This window comes from Narcine bancroftii, chromosome 7 (assembly GCF_036971445.1).
Source record: "Narcine bancroftii isolate sNarBan1 chromosome 7, sNarBan1.hap1, whole genome shotgun sequence".
NCBI lineage: Eukaryota > Metazoa > Chordata > Chondrichthyes > Torpediniformes > Narcinidae > Narcine > Narcine bancroftii.
In genome coordinates this window covers 28,016,162-28,029,852 of record NC_091475.1, presented here as the reverse complement: position 1 = coordinate 28,029,852, position 13,691 = coordinate 28,016,162, and the positions used below count along the sequence as shown (strand labels likewise).

The following is a 13,691-nucleotide window of genomic DNA, read 5'->3' as shown; positions in this document are numbered from 1 at the left end:
GATCAGCTAGTTGAGTGGTGTTACAACAATAATCCGGCACTCAATGTTAGCAAAACTAAAGAGCTGCTTGTGGACTTCAGGAGGGGAACTCAGGAGAGCATGAACCAGTCTTCATCGAGGGGTCAGCAGTGGAAAGTGTTCAAATCCTTGAGTGTTACTATCTCTGAAGATCTGTCTTGAGGCCTCCATGTCAGTGTAATCACGAAGAGGGCTCACTAGCAGCTATACTTCATGAGGAGTTTGAGGCGATTTGGTGAGTCATCAAAGAGCCTTGCAAATTTTTTATAGATGTACCGTGGAGAGCATTCTGACTGGTTGCATCACTGCCTGGAATGGAGATGCCAATGCACAGGACAGAAAAAAACTACAGAGTTGTGAACTGGGCATCAGTCTTCACTCCATCAAGAAGATCTGCAAGAGGCAGTGTCTTAAAAAACCAGCATCTATCATTATCACCCACACCATGCCCTCTTCACACTGCTACCATCAGGAAGGAGGTACAGGAGCCTGAAGACGAACACCCAGTGGCACAAGGACAGCTTATTCCCCTCCACCATCAGATTTCTGAACGGACAATGAACCACAGACATGACCTCACTTTCTCTTCATTTGCACTCATTTATTTATTTTGAAATTTAATACCAGTATTTGCACTATAATGCTGCCACAAAATAACAAATTTCTTGACATATTCATAAAATAAATTCTGATTCTGATTCCTTTATAATAGAATGCTGATTTTTTTTGTTATCAACACTAAATGTTTGTGAGAATATATATGAATCTTTCATTATATTGCCCCTGAGATTTAAGCGCAAATGTATTCTTGGATTCAGAGGCCGGAGGTACATGCACCAGCATCAGAGGTATTAAACAGCACCCATTTTAAAGCTGAATGTTGAATCAATTCTATATTTTTTATTGTTTCTGTTTCTCCATATATAATAGAAATCCCTTCCTCAGAGAAGTTATAATGGCATTGCTGGCAGTCAGGTGCAATTTTTGTATGAAAGGCTGAAAATTATAATTAGGGGCAGAGGGACTTGAAGTTGAAATGTTAACAAGAATTGCATTCAGATTTATGATTTTAATATATTACAAGATAATCTACTTTTGAATTCAATTTAGAGTCAAGATAATGTGTAGACTTGGACTGTTGGGAGTAGAGATAAAATTCATAAAATAGAGATAAGGAGGCAAATCTTTTCAAAATCGTATTTATGTCATGTTTTCTATTTCCATTATAAATTCATATGTCAACATTTTATAGCGACAACTGCACATATGATTCCATCATGATACAATTAATTATAGCTTCCCACCAATACTGCCACTGAAAACTTTCTTCTGGTGAGAGTGTTAGCTTCAGTGTGACGTCTACATAGGCTGCTTTCATTTAAATCATTTCACAGGAATTTTTAATAGAAAAAGTGTTTGCAGATATTTATAGACATAACTTTTCTAATTGTTAATAATGATTATATTAAATATTGAGACTGGAGATTAATAAATAAATAAAATACAATTTTTTTCTCACAATGGCATCATCATCATTTAAGCTGTAATGTTTTGTTTGAATTTAAACTTTAAGAAGGCAGGTTAAGTTAAAGGTAACTTATGTCAGTGGCAGAAGTTTTTGTTCTTATACTGTAAAAGGAGGATTTTACTGTGAGTCAAACCTCATGAGATTTATCGAAGATTTTTGAGGATATAAACCATATAACAATTACACCACAGAAACAAGCCAGTTCAGCCCTTCTAGTCCATGCCGAACACCTTCTCTCACCTAGTCCCATTGACCCACACCCAGCCCATAACTTTCCATACATCTCTTGTCCATTCAACTTTTCCTTAAATATTAAAATTGAGCCCCCATCTACCACTTTGGTCAGAAGCTCATATTACACTCCTACCACCCTCTGAGTGAAGAAATTCCCCCTCATGTTTTCCCTATACTTTTCCCCCTTCAATCTCAATCTATGTCCTCTTGTTGGAATCTCACCCACTCTCAATGGAAAAAGCCTATCCACATTTACTCTATCCGTCCCCCTCATAATTTTAAATACTGCTATCAAATCATCCCTCAATCTTCTATGCTCCAAGGAATAAACTCCAAGCCTGTTTGACCTTTCCCTGTAACTCAAACCCTGAAACCCAGGCAACATTCTTGTAAATCTTCTCTGCACTCTCTCTATTTTGTTGATAGCCTTCCTATAATTTGGCAACCAAAACTGCAATGTTCCAAATTTGGCCTTACCAATGCCTTATACAACTACAACATGACATCTCAACTTTTGTACTCAATACTCTGATTTATGAAGTCCAATGTACCAAAAGCTTTCTTCACCACCCGCTCTACATGTGACTCCACTTTCAGGGAATTATGTACCTGAATTCCTAAATCCTTTTGACCTACTGGACTCCTCAATTGTCGACCATTTAACATTCATGACCTTTGCTGATTATTCCCACCAAAATGTAGCACCTCACACTCATCAATATTAAACACCATTTGCCATCTTTCAGCCCACTCTTCTAACCATCCTATATCCCACTGCAAGCTTTGAAAACCTTCCTCACTGTCCACAACACCACCAATCTGCATACCTACTAATCCAATTTACCACCCTATCATCCAGATCATTAATAAATATGACAAAAAACAATGGACCCGGTTCCGATTCCTGAGTCACCGGCCTCCAATTTGACAAACAATTTTCCACCACTGCTCTCTGGCATTTCCCATCCAACCATTGTTGAATCCATTTCACTACTTCATTAATAATACCTAGTGATTGAACTTTCTTAACTCTTATGTGGCCTTACTAAAGTCCATATAAACATCCATAGCCTTCCCTTCATCAACCTTTTTAGTAACCTTCTTGAAAAATTCTAAAGATTGTTAAACATGATCTACTACACACAAAGCCATGTTGACTACTCCTAATCAGTCCCTGTCTATCCAAATAATTGTAGATTCCATCTCTAAGAACACTCTCCATTAATTTATCCACCACCAACATCAGACTCAGGCTTATAATTATCTGGTTTACTTTTAGAGTCACTTTTGGACAGTGGACCAACATGAGCTACCCTCCAATTCTCTGGCACCTCCCCCATGGCTAATGATATTTTAAATATTTCTACACTAACCTCCCTCAAGGCCCGAGGGAATATTTTGTCAGGACCTGGAGATTTATCCTCCTTTATTTTCTTTAAAATAGCCAGTACTACCTCCTCATTAATCTGTGTATTTTCCATGACCTCACTATTCATTTTCCTTACTTCACCTGACTCAATATTCCTTTCCTTAGTGAATACTGAAGAAAAAAAATCATTTAAAATTTCCACCATCTCTTTTGACTCCTCACATAGCCTACTCCTCTCATCCTCAAGGGGCCCAATTTTATCCCTCACTGTTCTTTTACTTTTAATGTACATGTAGAAACCCTTTGGACTTTTTTTTTTACCTTGCCTGCCAAAGCAGCCTCATCTCCTTTTAGCCTTTTTAATTTCTTTTTTAAGACTTTTTTTGGACTCTTTATATTCCTCAAGGACCTCATTTGTTCCCTGTTGTCTATGCCTATTGTACACATCCCTCTTCCTCTGAACCAAATTCCCAATCTTCCTTGAAAACCAAGGCTCCCTATATTTTCTAATCTTTCCTTTAATCCTCACAGGGGCATACTGACTCTGTACTCTCAAAATTTCCCCTTTGAATATCCTCCATTTATCTGTTGCATCCTTCCCAGGAACACATTATCCCAATTCACCCTTTTAAAATCCTTTTGCATCTCCTTGAAATTAGCCTTGTTCCAATCAAGAATCTCAATCTTAGACCCAGCCCTATCTTTCTCCATAATTAACCTAAAACTAATAGAATTATGAGTTCCTTCTAAGCTAACCTCTATGCAGACATTCAGTTTTACAAATCTATGTGGCAATTTTAATCACTGCACAGACATTTTGTTCAAAGCCAAATTCTTTAACTGTCTTTCATCTGTTTGCCACACATCTATAAAGGGGAACAAACCTCATCTGTAGCCCAGTTGTTTCTTTTCTTAAAAGGAAAAATACATTCCAAAGAACAGTGAATGTCTGATATACAAAACTTGTCAGAGAACTATTTGCAAAGCCAGATGAGAGTCCATTGTTGATTCCCATCCAGTATTTCTGTTTTGGCTATCCCAGAACAATTGAAGCTGGAACCAATTAAACTGTGTGGCAATTGTGAAGTTCATAAATCTAGACAGAGGTGGAAACTGGATTTAAATATTACAATTGACAAGCAAAGAAGATGGGCAGATCTTTGTAGAGATTGTATGACTCATACTATTAATGTAAGATATAGATGAGTTCAGTATAATTTTTTACATCAGTTACATCTTACACCACAAAAATTGAATAGATTGAAATCAGACTTATCAAACCAATGTTTCAGATGTGGTGAAGATATAGGAACTTTTTTACATTCAACTTGGTCCTGTTCCAAGGTAAGATCTTTTTGGTTGGACTTAGGAAACTTTTTGGAACAAGTTACAGGTGTTATATTTCCACAAAACCCAGATTTATTTTTATTGGGAAATATTGAAGGGACAAGACCTAAACAAAAACTGTCAATATATCAATTAGAATTTGTTAAAATTGCATGAGCAGTGGAAAGGAAATATATTAAGGTTACTTGGAAATCAGATATGTATTTGGGTATGGCACAATGGAATGCAGAAATTTAACATTGTATTCCCTTGAAAAAATTACAAATAATGTAAGAAATAAATATGCTATGTTTTTACAAATTTGGTGCCCATATATTCAAATATTAAGTTTAAATTTATAATGTTGTACTTTCTGTGCCTCTAGATTAGTAAAAGATTTTGTTTAAATATGTATGTTAGATGAAATTCCTCTGTGCAATCTTGAAAGTTTATCTTTTTCTTTCACTCTAATCTTAACTATTCTGAGGGTGGCGGGGGGGGGGGGGGTTGTGGAGGAGGGAGGTTTGGGGGAATTATATACCATCATGTATGCAGTTTTAGGTTGTTTTTCTATTTGTAATTTGTATTAATATATTACATTTGACAACTACATGTATGGAGAAAATTTAAAATAAAATATGTTAAAAAACTGTGGCACTCATTTATAATGTCTATTAAAATTCATAAATGAGGGAAGATTTCACCCCCTATCAATTCTTGGAATTGCAAGAAGATAACACAAGAAATATTTAAATTATATTCATTACTTTATAGTGAACATATAAAATTCTTGTTTTAAAACACTAGAACATATGGAATAGGAGCAGGAATAGGTCATCTGTTCCATCAAGATTGCTCCGCCATTCACTAAAATCATCCTGATTTGGCTTTGGACTCAATTCCACTTACCCGCCTGTTCCGCATAATCCTTAATTCCTCTATTATTCACAAATCTATCTAACTGTGACTTAAATACCACCTTTTCCAGCTCAATATTCACTCATTTTTAACAGATCTGTTATTGTTTGGACTTCCTTGCATTTGCAGCCAAAAATACAAGATTTTTTTCCTAGTTCATGTAGTGTGCCAACATTCACAGTCCAGGCTGGGATAAGAAGCACAAATGCTTTGGCGATATAGTATAGGGTGGAAGATGTCTGTGCTGCCTCAAACAGTATCACTCTGGGTGTGCTGGCTTTGGCATAGGATGATGAGGAGCTAATATGGAGGAAGTATACAAAATTGTGATTGGTGGTAGATGGCAGGAAACCTTTCCCTAGGCAGAGGTTTCGAAGGTTCAAAATACAAAATTTAAAGGGATCTAACAAAGATCTTTTACACACAAAGGGTGATTATGTTCTGGGTCACATCTCCAGAATGGAGGACCATCGCCTTCCCAAGATCGTGTTCTATGGCGAGCTCTCCACTGGCCGCCGAGACAGAGGTGCACCATAGAAGAGGTACAAGGACTGCTTAAAGAAATCTCTTGGTGCCTGCCACATTGACCACCGCCAGTGGGCTGATAACGCCTCCAAACGTGCATCTTGGTGCCTCACAGTTCGGCGGGCAGCAACCTCCTTTGAAGAAGACCGCAGACCCCACATCACTGACAAAAGACAAAGGAGGAAAAACCCAACCCTAACCAACCAATTTTCCCTTGCAACTGCTGCAACCGTGCCTGCCTGTCCCGCATCGGACTTGTCAGTCACTAACGAGCCTGCTGTAAACATGGACATACCCCTCCATAAATCTTCGTCCGCGAAACCAAGCCAAAGAAAGAACAGTGCATCAGAAGGCAGGTACTCACAACATTTGGGAAACATCTGCTTAAACACTTGAATTGCCCAGATATAGAAGGCTACAGGCCAAGTGCTGGTAAATAAGATTAGTAGAGATATGTCTTGATGGTCATCATGAACACGGGATGATGTGGGAGGGATGTTCCTGTTTATCTGCTGTCTGACTCTATGACTCAAAGCCTTCAGAAGCCCTGGAAAGCATTTTATAAAAAAAATCTCTCGATGACTTACATGATATTAAAAAGTTCAATAAAAACTTTTGCAAAATATATTTGCAAAAATATAATAAATTTTACCTCCATTCAAAATTTCCACATTTCATTTCAACAAAAGGAAATTTTTCATAAGATATTAATTGTACAGGAGAGATTTCAGATTTATAGTCAGAGTACATAAATGACATCACATACAACCTTGAGATGCTTTTTCCTGCAGGCAAGGCATAATTAGTGGCAGTGCCAAAAAAACCTGACTCAATGCACACATGTAAACAATAAAGAAATGTAAACAAACTGACAGTGCAATACCGAAATAGAAAAAAAGTTCAGTAGACTGATGAACAGAGGCTTGGTCTGAGTTATAAATGCATTGGCACAAATATTTGGTGTAGTTATGCATGTAGGGAAAATATAATCCAGGTTGATGCCCTCTGACATAAGTTGAGTGATAATCCAGAACTCGATAAAGAGTCCTGACCTAAAACTTTGACCATTTCTGACCACTGAGACTGACCTGCTGAGTTCCTCCAGTAGTTCATTGTTTGCTCAATAATCCAGGTCTGCTGGCCTTCTCCTTCATGGAGTCAATAACCCAGATTCATCTTATGTTTTAGGAGGTGTTGGGAGAAGATGGATGGGGAGTAAAAATTATGCCTGCCCACTTCTCTCGGTTGCACTGACAGCTTTTGACATCACATATGGAAATTTCCTGAGTTTTACAGAGTATTTTGCATGCAACACTCTCTGGAGGACCTGTGCCAGCTGAGAGGTTGGTAAACAAATCATTCCCAGAATAGATTGAATGGGTTGGTATGCCTGGCTGTTTTCCCCAAAAATATACTGTAGCACTGCGAAAGGCAGAGCTGCTGAAATAAATGCTGTTCACACCAAGCAAGTAAACCAGTAACTGCCATTTATTCAAACCATGTGCGTTCCTTTTTAGGGGAGGCAACAGCTCATGGGTGTGATGTCATAATGCTGCTGTGAGGCCTGGCGATTTCCCTGGAAACACGCGCTCCTGCAGCCTGGAACTTCTGCACGGTGGGCGATTTGGCCTGTCATGTGTGGGTTGACCCAGCCCACTACAATAGTCTTTATCTGTTACCAACAAAGAGCCAGGATGGAGCTGTGATAAATCTCTCTTGCACTCATATGGGTGAGTTCTGAATTTCAGTGTATAGAAATTACTTGGATATCCTGGAAATTAGTATGTCAGAGACTATGAGTTCTGTACTGCCTCTCCTTCAGTGATGGAGAAAATGCATTGGAATTTCATCCTCTGACTTCAAAGAATTTGAGTAAGATCAAAATACAAACAAATGAATGATAATAGTTTATCTGCAATATAAACAAAATGCTGGAAATATTCAGTAGTCAGGTAGCATCTGGAAAGAAAGACAATGTTATTTTCAAGTTGACCTGAAACATTGACTGGCAATTTCTGCCCAGTAACAGAATGTTCAAGATTCCAGTAACTCCAGTTTTTGTGTTTCTCTGTTCCCGCTCTTTTGTGACTTTCTCTTTGAGGTATAATGCAGAGGTCATCTATTTTGCTTGGGAACCCTGACCTTTGATTATAAACTGTTCTTGTAATGAAGGGTTGAAGAAATATTGAAAAGCCCTAGATTTATCAGATTGACATTATTTTACATGTGGAAGAAGAGTCAGGAAAGAACGAATCTGTAACGACAAAGCATTTGTGAGAAATTTCTTTAATTGGATAATATAAATGGATATCTTAAACCCTGCAATTTACTTTCATTTGACAATTTATATTTTGTCTAATTATTATTTCTCTTGTTTTCCTTCATATCATGATATTTAGAGATTTTGTATTTTCTCTAAGGAAAGATATATAACCTCTCTGACCTTTCACAAGACTAAGATGGCCTTTGTTGGCTGAGACAGGAATCATCTGAGTCGCTGGTCACAATTGTAGTTTTAGTTTCCACAGCTTGACCGTGGCATGATTGCTGCAGCTCTCAAACATCTGAAGTTTATCATATGTGGCTATTATGTGAAACAAGCTTTCCACCCCGGTATACATGTTTCATATTTTTTAAATTAAAATTTTTGTTTAGATACGCAGCATGTCCCATGAGCCCATGCCGCCCAAATACCCCAATTAACCTACAAATCCCATACTTTTTTTAAAAAAGGGTGGGAGGAAACTGGAGCACCCTGAGGAGACCCACTCCTTACAGACAGCACCAGATTCAAACTTAAGTCACTGATGCTGTTAGCATTGAGCTAACCACTATGCCTGTATTATACCCCTAGCTCCATTTATTTCAATTGTAATAGCGTTGCTGTCTTCCTGAAATAGGTCAGCCAAGTCGATCAACTCCACATCACCTGGTCTCACTGGTGTGCAATTTTTGAATTACTAGCATTTTATAATGCTGAATTCCAGAAACGTTGACAAGCACATTTGCAAGCAAAGCACAAAAAAATGAATAAAAACATCATTGTTCACAAAAAACGTGGGGTTTTTTCTGTTTGCGTAACATGTAATTATGATACCACTGAAAGATATTTTCCCAGGGTATGGTGTTGCAACACAATGTGCCTAATCGCTTCAATTCTTGCCCCAGTGTGCCTTAAGATTTGCTGACTGGAGTCAAATGATCGCCCTGGAGGAGGTTGTTGATCTTACCTCAGCCCAGAGCAATCAACACTTCAGAGTGGATGAAAGAGTTCAGTTAAATATATGAGCAATGCATTGATAATTTAACTGTGGTGATTAATGGAAGTCTCTCTCTCTTTCTCACTCACACACACACACACACACACTCCATCATGTTTCATTTCTCACACTTGTAGAACCCAATGGGTTACAAAAAGAAATGGAGCATTAAAAACATTCAAGCCTTGGGAAATCAGGTGACCTTTCCCACTGCCGAGTCAATTGTGACTTGTACAGAGGCTCCGGAAAAAAAAAGGATATAAATGGTTATTCACCGAGTTCCAGAATGCAGGTTGGCAACATTACGGCTCAGAATGAATAAGTGAAAAACAATGAAACAATGACTTGAGATATTAACTCTATTGCTCAGTCCACAGATGTTAATGACCTTTGAAGTCTTTCCAGCTTGGTCTGTTTTAATTTCTGTGAATGAGTATTGACATTCACCTCCAACATTGAGACAATAATGGCTGTCGGCCCAAGTATGTTGGGCGAGCTTTTGCAGTATCCAGATGAAAATAGAAAATAGGAGAAACGGGATAGAAAGTATGGGATGGGGGGCATTTTTCTAGCTCGTTGTTGTCAGATTGTTCTCCTACAGTTTTAGTTTTCAAAGACAGCATCGCGTGGAGAGCTTGGAGCTGGGGGTTCTGCAACGGGCTTTGTTCCATCTGATTCTCAGCTCAGCCTGGAACGGGCGATGGCTGAAGGACATCTGAAGGAGTGTGCCGCCTTCTCTGCGCCCTCTCGCCGCTCTTCACTAGGGGCCTTTTTGGTCACTGATTTTTTGATCACTGGGCTGCTCGGGTAAGGAATATGCGTGGTTTAGGGCGAGCCTAGGGGTAGTTCCTAAAATGAAAAAAAGTAAAGGGATTTCTAGAAGTTAGGATTGGTTTGTTGTTAGACATTGAAATGATTCCGAATTCAATTCTTTCCTCTCTTTTGTTAGTGAGGTTGGAACAATATTTCAAATAAGCCCGTTTGCACTGATCGGAGGACAAGTCCTTGCGTTCCCACGTCGCCAGGACGAGGGGGAAGAGCAGCAAACGGCCGCCCTCCGCGTAGGGAGCTGCATCCTCAGCGAGCGCCGGGGAGGCGGTATTGACAGTGCGAGAGAGAAAAGGGAAGGCACGACCGTTATTGACCCGGCGGCTGCTGCCAAGGCAGAGAGCAAATGCACACAAGCTCTCCGCCTCAGCCAACTGGATGGAGTCCAGATCGTTCCTGTTCAGCCCCCGGCCGTGGGGTTCTCGCCAGTGCACTCGGTGGCAAATGAGCAAATTTTGCGACCTCGGCTTCCTTGCGATCACTCCAGCGATTGATTCAGAGGCGTTCTCTCCCCTCAAACAGTCGGGGCAGGAGAAGCCGAGGCATTCGAATGAAATGTCACTGTCCTGCCCTTGTGCAGAGCCAGCGAGTTCCCCGGGTAAATAGGAATGGTTTGTCAGAGAGACCAAACAAGGACGTTGGACCGGGGGATTCCTCATAGCCGGTGCTGCAGAAATGAATGGCGTGAACCGCAGAGATAGTCCTTTAAGCAATCGGTGCACGCTTACAGACAACGCTTTAGAATGGACCAGGAGAAAAGATGCAGGCATGAAACGCCACGGTCGAAACATCGACCGAGCATTTCGGTCCGAGGAGGAATGAGTGAGGTATTAGGAGGTATTTTTCAGCAATACCACGCTGACAAAGGAGCACCCATGCAAAGAATGGGTTCCACTGGAGTCGGGTGACACAGTTAAGCAGGACTGTTTGCATTATTGACCTCCGGAAAGGTCGTATTTCTCAACATCAAAACACCTCTTCTGTCGAGCGACAAATCCGAGCCCCCGCATTGTGCACTCGCATGACGAGGGAACAGTGTGAGATCCGTTTGGACACAAACGTGACGCCAATTTAACGGTTGCTTTGTCCTTTTCCCTTAAGGCATGTGCTTACAATTCGTCAGGATTTATTTTTCACACACTGCAAAACAGGAGACGCCTACACCACAGATTACATGGAGAGAACTTCCCTGTTGTTCTCCTCAAGGTCACAGCTACATTTACTCGTTGATTGTTTGCCTGACCAGATTACATTTTCCATTCAGACAGCTTTATACTTGTGATCGTTTTGAAATAAAATTTCCGTCGTACAACTGTCACGACAACATTTTGAAAAGAAAGAACTATTTATCAGGAGTGCACATTTTAATGTTTTCCATGTAATTGGCATACTTTGAGGTGAATTTGACTCGTGTCAACGAAAATCAATTTGGTTTATTTTTTTCACAAAATATTACCAATAAGTCCAATGTACGTGCCATAAACATTTGTACCATTCATTAAAGAGGGAATTGTTTTCATAAATCAATCCCCAAAACATCTTGCAGACAATGAATTACTGATGAGACGAGGTCACTCTGCAATGCACCAGCCGGTTCACGGGGACTGAGGGATGCGTCAGAAAACAGGATGGAGATAATGAATCTGGCTGGGTGGTCCCGGAACAACAATCTTGCTCCTAATGGAACGAAAACCAATGCGCTTACAGTTGATTTGAGAAAGGGGTGGCCGAGGGACCGCATACCAGCCTGCATTGATGGGGCTGAGGTGGAAAGGGTTAGTACCTCATCTATCCGAGCACATTAAGGCAACTATGTAGAAGGCACACCAACTTTAAAAGAAATCTGAGGAGATTTGGCATGTTGTCAGAAACTCTATCAAACTTCAACAGGTGCACTATGGAAAGTATATTGACTGATGGCCTGGTTTGATCATTTGAGTGTCTACTACTGAAGAAAGTAGTAGACATAGCCAAGTCCATCATATAGCTTCCAACCTCCCATCCATTGATGACATCTATGTGAGGTGCTGCTTCAAGGCAGCAGCAACATCATAAAGGATCCCATCTCCCTGGTCACAATTTATTCTCACCGCTACCTTCAGGGAGAAGGCACAGAAACCTACCATCTAGCACCTCTAGGCTCAACAACAGCTTTATTTCCTATTAGCCATCAGGCTCTTGAATCTCCCCATACTACCCAAATTATAAAATATTCTGACAGAGCAAAAAGACCTGTCTGCACTGTTGCACTATTTCATTTCATGAGCATTCTTCTTGCATTTACTATACGATGAATATTATCTCTTATATTTATTATCTTTTTTATTTGCAGGGGTAATTTTACAGATACCATTGTAGTTGCTTTTTGTCTACAGAAAGTGCTGTTTGGGTACAGCAAGTAGAATTTTGGGGCATATGTACATTGTACTTGTGTGTAAACTCATTATTATCATTAATTTTGACGTAGGATCGTCCGACAAACAAAAATCCAACGACATACAGATTTTATGTGGTTGACTGAGGGCTAAATTTTAGATAACGCACAAGAGAAACTACCTTCTACTCTTCAAAACACTACCGTCAACTATTTGAGGTCTGCTTGAGAAAGTAGATTTAGCCTTGGTTGAACTGGCTTCAGAGGATTATATCAGGACTGGTCTGCAGAGTTAGTCTGGAATTCTGTGCTCATGCCTTTTTTCTGGCACCTCACACTCAGAGGTAAGATCACTGTCAATTGAGGTAGTGAAAAATTACACAGCAAAATCTTTCTCTTGAAAAAGTGAATGATAAAATCTAATTTAATGTAGTATCTCTTGTCAGTGATTTTTTTAAAGAATTTGGACAAGAAAGAAAACCTTTGTACTGATGTATAGTTAATGGGGCAGGAGAAGCTAATCAAAGCACAGGGTTTTTTAAATGTCCAAATTCCAGTTTATAATGATGATTTATTGGTTAGACTTTCATAGCCATTTGAAGTGGCATTTTTAAAATGTAATCTTGGGTCATATGCACAACTCCTTTTGTAAATGGCCTTGAGAAAGTGATAGTTGATGGTTTAATAGAATATACAGAGAGAATGTTAAGATTGAGGAAGCTGGAGATGTTTAGTCCCAGAATTCTGGGGTGGGAAGTAGGGTGGCCATTGCAAAAGGAGGACATGGTCATAGGTTAGTGAGTTTGCATTTGTTGTTTTTGCAATACTGTTTAAATCTTATTAAAAAGTCTAATTTTTTTTTTTAAACACTGCATAAAAATGGTAACCTATGGCCATGTCCTCCTTTTGGAATAGCCACCTTAGTGGGAAGGCCAGCTTTGGCCAAGAAAAGAGTGGGCAAAGCAGAAAGATGCATGACCTCGGGAGAACATGAAAGTGATGGTTTTCACATTCGGCTCCAGGTCGTGCACTTCTAGGTGATGAAGATTTTAGCTTTGGAAGATTCTTTCAAAAGCACTTTGCCATTTCATTGCCATGCATCTTAAGTTAGTATAAACTGCAGCTATGATACACTAGTAATAATCTTTAACCTAGTGGATAAAGTGTCATGTAATATTTGGGACAAATACACTTTTTTCCTTTATTTGCCCCTGTGGTTTACAGTTTTAAATTTGTTACCAAACAATTCACATTTGATTAAAGTGCATATTCCAGATTTTATTCAAGGTTATTTGTGTTCACTTTGGTTTG

At 39.4% G+C, this 13,691-nt stretch overlaps 1 long non-coding RNA gene across 7 annotated transcripts in view; it reads left to right on the top strand.

Annotated features, from left to right (window-relative positions):
- Positions 1-13,177, top strand: part of LOC138738650 (uncharacterized) — a 40,070-nt gene extending 26,893 nt beyond the window's left edge. For 3 of the 7 annotated variants that reach the window (XR_011341650.1, XR_011341647.1, XR_011341645.1), the window contains 2 exons: positions 7,436-7,648; positions 8,819-8,934. This is a non-coding gene — a long non-coding RNA (uncharacterized lncRNA). Of the gene's footprint in view, positions 1-7,106; positions 7,262-7,435; positions 7,649-8,818; positions 8,935-10,127 lie in introns of those variants that run through there. The other 4 variants (XR_011341648.1, XR_011341644.1, XR_011341649.1 and 1 more) reach the window with 3 other exon arrangements.
- Positions 13,178-13,691: the final 514 nt, after the last annotated feature.